At 58.6% G+C, this 7,542-nt stretch overlaps 1 pseudogene; it reads left to right on the forward strand.

Annotated features, from left to right (window-relative positions):
- The first annotated feature begins 2,652 nt into the window (after positions 1 to 2,652).
- On the forward strand, positions 2,653 to 7,113 carry LOC133361427 (protein Wnt-7b-like; annotated as a pseudogene).
- The last annotated feature ends 429 nt before the right edge of the window (positions 7,114 to 7,542 follow it).

Genomic DNA, 7,542 nt, shown 5'->3' on the forward strand with positions numbered 1-7,542 from the left:
TGTCTGTGTGTGTGTAGGTGAGTGTCTGTGTGTGTAGGTGAGTGTCACTGTGTGTGGTGAGTGTCTGTGTGTGTGTAGGTGTGTGTCACTGTGTGTGTAGGTGAGTGTCTGTGTGTGTAGGTGAGTGTCTGTGTGTAGGTGTTCTGTGTGTGTAGGTGTGTGTCTGTGTGTGTGTAGGTGTGTGTCACTGTGTGTGTGTAGGTGAGTGTCTGTGTGTGTGTAGGTGTGTGTCACTGTGTGTAGGTGTGTGTCACTGTGTGTGTGGTGAGTGTCTTGTGTGTAGGTGTGTGTCACTGTGTGTGTGTAGGTGTGTGTCACTGTGTGTGTGGTGAGTGTCTGTGTGTGTGTAGGTTGTGTGTCACTGTGTGTGTGGTGAGTGTCTGTGTGTGTGTAGGATGAGTGTCTGTGTGTGTGTAGGTGAGTGTCTGTGTGTGTAGGTGAGTGTCTGTGTGTGTGTAGGTGAGTGTCTGTGTGTGTGGTGAGTGTCTGGTGTGTGTAGGTGAGTGTCACTGTGTGTGTGGTGAGTGTCTGTGTGTGTGTAGGTGAGTGTCTGTGTGTGTAGGTGAGTGTCTGTGTGTAGGTGTGTGTCCTGTGTGTGTAGTGAGTGTCTGGTGTGTGTAGGTGTGTGTCACTGTGTGGTAGGTGTGTGTCACTGTGTGTTGGTGAGTGTCTGTGTGTGTGTAGGTGTGGTCTGTTGTGTGTGTAGGTGTGTGTCACTGTGTGTGTAGGTGAGTGTCTGTGTGTGTGTAGGTGAGTTCTGTGTGTGTGTAGGTGTGTGTCCTACTGTGTGTGTAGGTGAGTGTCTGTGTGTGTAGGTGAGTGTCTGTGTGTAGGTGTGTGTCACTGTGTGTGTAGGTGAGTGTCTGTGTGTGTTGTAGGTGTGTGTCACTGTGTGTCGGTGTGTGTCACTGTGTGTGTGGTGAGTGTCTGTGTGTGTGTAGGTGTGTGTCACTGTGTGTGTAGGTGAGTGTCTGTGTGTGTGTAGGTGAGTGTCTGCTGTGTGTTTAGGTGTGTGCCACTGTGTGTGTGGTGAGTGTCTGTGTGTGGTACGGTGTGTGTCACTGGTGTGTGTAGGTGAGTGTCTGTGTGTGTAGGTCAGTGTCTGTGTGTGTGTAGGTGTGTGTCACTGTGTGTGTAGGTGAGTGTCGGGTGTGTGTGTAGGTGTGTGCCACTGTGTGTGTGGTGAGTGTCTGTGTGTGTGTAGGTGTGTGTCACTGTGTGTGTAGGTGAGTGTCTGTGTGTGTGTAGGTGTGTGTCACTGTGTGTGTAGGTGAGTGTCTGTGTGTGTGTAGGTGTGTGTCACTGTGTGTGTGGTGAGTGTCTGTGTGTGTGTAGGTGTGTGTCACTGTGTGTGTAGGTGAGTGTCTGTGTGTAGGTGTGTGTCACTGTGTATGTGGTGAGTGTCTCTGTGTGTGTAGGTGTGTGTCACTGTGTGTGTGGTGAGTGTATGCGTGTGTAGGTGTGTGTCACTGTGTGTGTGGTGAGTGTCTGTGTGTGTGTAGGTGTGTGTCACTGTGTGTGTGGTGAGTGTGTGTGTGTAGGGTGTGTGTCACTGTGTGTGTGGGAGTGTCTGTGTGTGTAGGTGTGTGTCACTGTGTGTGGGAGTGTCTGTGTGGTGTAGCTGAGTGTCACTGTGTGTGTAGCTGAGTGTCACTGTGTGTGTAGCTGAGTGTCACTGTGTGTGTAGCTGAGTGTCACTGGGTGTGGTACCTGAGTGTTCACTGTGTGATGTAGCTGAGTGTCACTGTGTGTGTAGGTGAGTGTTCACTGTGTGTGTGTAGCTGTGTGTGGTAGCTGAATATCACTGTGTGTGTGTAGCTGAGTGTCACTGTGTGTAGCTGAGTGTCACTGTGTGTAGCTGAGTGTCACTGTGTGTAGCTGAGTGTCACTGTGGTGTAGCTGAGTGTCACTGGTGTGTAGCTGAGTGTCACTGTGTAGGTGTAGCTGAGTGTCACTGTGTGTACTGAGTGTCACTGTGTGTAGCTGGTGTGTGTGTAGCTGAGTGTCACTGTGTGTAGCTGAGTGTCACTGTGTGTAGCTGTGTGTGTGTAGGTGAGTGTCACTGTGTGTGTAGCTGAGTGGTCACCGGTGTATAGGCTGAGTGTCACTGTGTGTAGCCGAGTGTCACTGTGTGTAGCTGTGTGTGTGTAGCTGAGTGTCACTGTGTGTAGCTGAGTGTCACTGTGTGTAGCTGTGTGTGTGTAGCTGAGTGTCACTGTGTATAGCTGAGTGTCACTGTGTGTAGCCGAGTGTCACTGTGTGTAGGTGTGTGTGTGTAGCTGAGTGTCACTGTGTGTAGCTGTGTGTTGTAGCTGAGTGTCACTGTGTGTAGGTGTGTGTGTGTAGCTGAGTGTCACTGTGTGTAGCTGAGTGTCACTGTGTGTAGCTGAGTGTCACTGTGTGTAGCTGTGTGTGTGTAGCTGAGTGTCACTGTGTATAGCTGAGTGTCACTGTGTGTAGCCGAGTGGTCACTGTGTGTAGGTGTGTGTGTGTAGCTGAAGTGTCACTGTGTGTAGCTGTGTGTGTGTAGCTGAGTGTCACTGTGTGTAGGTGTGTGTGTGTAGCTGAGTGTCACTGTGTGTAGCTGAGTGTCACTGTGTGTGTAGCTGCTGCTGCGTGTGACGAGGTGGGTCTGGCTCGACTCGTCACAGCGGCACTGTGACACTCCGCGAGATGGCGCGCGCCAGCACCTCGGCCACGCGGCAGACGGCGCCATGTGGCGCGCGCGTCCACCGCTGGGCACCGCCGCACCGCCCCCTCCTCCGCATTGCTGCTGCTCTCACGGCGGCCTTCTTCGACTCGCGAGTGGGGTAAGAGAGAGAAGCCGGGCTCGTCGAGAAGCCGGGCTCGTCGCGCGGCGTTGTGACGGGGGGGGGGGGGGGGGCTGCGGTGGCGATGTCGGGTCAATGAGTGGCAACGCGTCGCTGTGAAGATCGTCGAGGGAGAAGTCTGCACGCTGCTGCTGCTGCTGCGTTCGCTCGCGCGGGTCACGGTGCCGCCGGGCGGCTCTCCGTCCACGCGCCCGTCCGTGCGTCCGTCTGCCTGCCCGATGGCCGCAGGGCGCTGTCCGCGGACACGATCTGCGGCAAGATTCCGGGACTGACGCCACAGCAGCGGGCGCTGTGCCGGAGCCACCCGGACGCGATGGTCGCAGGTCGGCGAGGGCGCGCGCCTGGGAATCGGCGAGTGCCGGCACCAGTTACCGATTCAGCCGCTGGAATTGCTCGGCGCTGGGGGAGGAGACGGTGTTCGGCCAGGAGCTCCCAGGCGGTGGAGCGCCCCGACTCGGCGTCAGTTCGGCAGAGGGGGCGGACCCGGCGGTGTGCGGTCACCCTGTGCGTCTCTCTCTGAATTCTAGAACTCGCAACGCGCCACGTTTCTTATTTATTTAAAAAGTTTTTTCATTTCTCAATCATGGGCAGTCCTCTGCCTAGAACAGGAAAAAGAACAGGAGAAATCATGACCACAACCCGAGCCGGTGATCCTGTTGTAACAACCAGTGCCTGCACCACTCTCCCGGACAGCAGGTGCACCGAGTATGAAACACGAGAGACACATCCTGCACACAACCTTTGAGCGAACAAGTTTACCGTCGCCAGGGAAGAAACATGAATCCGCCTACCCTCGCAGCGGAGGCCGTCCTCAACTCTGTGCCACAACGGGGGTGGAGGCCACCGCCATTTCTCATTTGCAGCGTCACTGCCCACCATCTCTGTCTCCACCTACACCACCCTTCCAACGGCCGACATGCAGGTGCCCTTAATCACTCTCCCGCGCGCCGCCCACAGGGCCGCCTCCTTCACGGCGCTTACGACGGCCCACGCCTGAGCCCAGACCTCCCCCGCCCTCTGTCTGAACATCCCCCAAATTATATTAGGCAATGTGGCCTTTACTGGACAAAAATGGAGGCAGCAGAGGCCGACATAACTCCCACACCTCCCGAGCAAATGGGCACTGAGGGTGCGGGCCAATCTTCGGGAACACATGAACCGTCTTTATTCCGGCCTGTCCCAGGCCGCCAGCCAGGATAAATCCCATTGCCTTTTCGTCAGGGCTGGCGATGTTACGTTTTTCTAAAGTAGTCGGTGCAACGGCACCCCGTGCACCTGGCACCTCTGTACCAGCCTGCTGCTTAGACGTCTCCGCCAGGACGTCCCTGGGAATCCACGACGCGCGTGTCTGGGCCGGCTCACGCCTCACGACGTGTTCGCTTGCCGCGGTGCACGACCCACCCCTGAGGCCAAGCCGCGGGGGTGCCGCGCGGCACGAAGCCGTCCCTGGCCACCGCAGGAGCCACGCCTGCCTGTGCCGTACGTAACGAGGCTTCCACTGGAGTCCATTGGAGAAATACAGGTGCAGCGTGTCGCAGACCAGGATCGTGGCGAGGGTGCACGTTATATTCGGGGCGCCCCTCCCACCGTTCTCGACGCTTTTATTATTACACATCGTTTCCCCGTTCCACTCGGCCCATCGCGCCCCCCCCCCCCCCCCCCCCCCTCCCCAGATGAACCTGAGAACATTCGCTGCAGTCTTTTCGCCATTTGCGCGCCCGGCGAGATCACGTAGGCCCGGTAGATAAGTGCCGGGAGGATTTCCACCCTCGGGACCAACATTCTACCATCCATTGGAAGGCGCCTGTCCCGCCCGAGCCGGCCGGCCTGCCCCTCACCGCCCTCCTCCCTTCCCATCCAATGCTTCGTCGCCGAGTCCTGCCAACAGAAGCTGACCCCTAGGATCTTGATCGCCTCTCCCAGCACCGTTATACCGGTCGACGGCCCTCGAATAGCCTGGGGTCACTGAAGATCAGCATCTCACTCTTCCTCACATTTACGTTAGATCCCGAGGGCCAAAAATAATCTATCCGCGAGTCCTAGGGCCTCCCATACCGAGGAGACATCCCCACAGGAAATGACGACATCGTCCATATACATGGCTATTTTTGCTGGCTCCCCTGACCGCCTGGGCAAAGGGCTCCATTCACAATATGAATAACACCGGTGACATAGGGAGACACCCCTGTCGCACACCTGACCCAGTTGGTATCTCCTCAGAGAGGACTCCATTTATCAGCAGGCTGCCCGTGAGCTTATGATGCAGCAGTTGCCTTATCCAGCCGATCAATTGTTTCCCCACCCCCATCACCGCGACCCCGCGTCTCCCCCCCCCCACCTCCCACGCGTCCCTGCTCCACCACCCTGCTGCTCACACCGCCCCCCCCCCCCCCCCCCGTGCGTGGGCTCCCCGACACGAGCAGGTAGGCCGAGAAGCGGCCTTCGCGCACGCCGTGATGGCGGCGGCCGTGGCGTACGCCATCACGGCGGCGTGCGGCCGGGGCGACCGGAGCTGGTGTGGCTGCGACGGCGCCAAGCAGGGCGGCTTCTACGATGCACAGGGCGGCTGCTCGGCCGACCTCAGCCACAGCCTCGATTTCTCGCGCCTCTTCGTGGACGCGCGCGAGGTCCGCGGAGCGCGTGCACGCTCATGAACCTGCACAACAACGCCGCCGGGCGCAAGGTGTCAGCGATTTCCCCACACCAAGCACTCCTCCAGATCAATCCAACGCAGGCGCTGAAAACAAAATCACCCCTCCCCACTCTCTCCCTCCCCCCTTCCCACCCCCCATTATCCTACCTCTTCTCCTCGTCATTTTTCCGGCACAATGCTTATTTTTAGCTAAGGAAAGCTGTCTCGAGTGTGGACCAATTAACTTCAAGGACAGTGCATATCATTATCATCATCAGAGTTGTTTCTTTTTGTTTGCATTTTGACTGCTTGTGTTGTGGTTCTTGTGGTTCTTGCAAACATGTCAGTTTTTGTACCAGTTGAAAGGGTAAAAACCTATCACTATATTTTGCCACTGGTAAAGGAGGTGTCTCATAGTGTAAATGGGGTTGTTGCTGGGCTCTGGTCCAATCACACGGCCGGGGTATTGCGGGGGCGGAGCCTGGTCTGCGGGGCGTGTGGGAGGGGCCACCGGTCACCTCGGCAGCTCCAATGGGAGGCGAGGTGAATGGGGGCGGAGCCAGCGGGGCAGTATGGGAAGGCCGGATCTGCGATCCGGAAGGGGAGGAGTCAGGAATCACGTGGGGGGAATGGATATAAGTGGGAGCCCGGAAGAGATCGGGGCAGTCCGGGGAAGTTGAGAGGCTGAGCCACGCTGGGTGGTGAGAGATCCGCGCCATCGCCACGTGGCCGAAGGTCCTCAGCACGCCGTCGGCCAGCGGGGGTGCGGAGTGCGGGAGTAGAGGAGCTAACGGAGGAGCGTGCGTGGCACGCGAGAGGAGACGACGCTGGTCCGTGGAGGAGAACCAGCGGGGTGCGGAGAAGAACCTAAATAGAAGACAAGCGGAGACCAGCAGTGGCTGATGGAGTCTTTATTACATGTTTGTGTGTTGCCATAAAGGCTCATATATTGGAAAACTCCAGCACAATTGCCGCTGGTGTAATAAAAATTATTAAGTCAAAGTCTGTCTCTGTCTCTCTGTGTCTCTCTGTGTCTCTCTCTGTCTCTCTCTGTCTCTCTCTGTCTTTTTGTCTCCCCCCCCCCCCCCCACTTGTCCCCACCTACCTCCCCGATGCTCTCCTGCCCTCTCGTCTCTCTCTCCCCACCACGCGCCGCCAGGTGCTGGAGGAGAAGATGAAGACGGTGTGCAAGTGCCACGGAGTGTTGGGCTCGTGCACCACCAGGACGTGCTGGGCCACGGCTGCCCCAGTTCCGCGAGGTGGGCTCCGCACTCAAGCGCAAGTACGACGAGGCGGTCCACGTGGAGCCGGTGCACGCCGGCCGCTACCGCCACCGCTACCCCCGCCTTCCTCCAGGCGAGGCGCTCGCGCGGCCAACCGCAAGCCGCTCCACACGGAGCTCGTGTTCACCGAGAGCTCGCCTAGCTACTGCGAGGAGGACCGGCTGACGGGCAGCGTGGGCACGCGCGGCCGCCCGTGGCAACCGCACGTCGCCGCACGCCGACGGCTGCGAGCTGCTGTGCTGCGGCCAGCGGCTACGACACGCGCCAGTACACGCGCTCGTGGCATTGCAAGTGCGAGTTCCGCTGGTGCTGCTACGTGCGCTGCAGCACGTGCAGCGAGGGGGCGGAGGAGTACACGTGCAAGTGACGGCGGCGGCGGCTCGCTGGGAAGCTGGGGCCCCCGACTCCTCCGCCGCTCGATCGCGTCGCCCCGTCGACTGTCGGCCATGGCCCCCACGGGCCTCGCCCCTGGCAACACAATCATGGCCGGACAAAAGTGTCAGCGGATGTCGCTGCCTGATGGCGCGGCTGTCGTTCCGCACCTCGCAGTTGCCCTCAACTTCCCTCCCTCACCCCACCCCACTCACCACCCCACCCACCGCCACCCTGCGTGATTGCCGACGGGGTGGGGGGGGGGGGGGCGCCAGGCGGATCCCTGCAAGAGATCTGCAATCGGCTCCCGAGCCTGGGACAAAGTAGCCACCGAGATCTCAGCATGATGGGAGAGAGAGGAGGAGTCGGTGACTCGTCCACATTGCTCACCATGCCCTGCCCCTCCCCCCACCACCACCTCTGC

The sequence above is a fragment of the Lethenteron reissneri genome, unplaced genomic scaffold (assembly GCF_015708825.2).
Source record: "Lethenteron reissneri isolate LAM-NWPU_2019-01 unplaced genomic scaffold, ASM1570882v1 scaffold_1046, whole genome shotgun sequence".
Lineage (NCBI taxonomy): Eukaryota > Metazoa > Chordata > Hyperoartia > Petromyzontiformes > Petromyzontidae > Lethenteron > Lethenteron reissneri.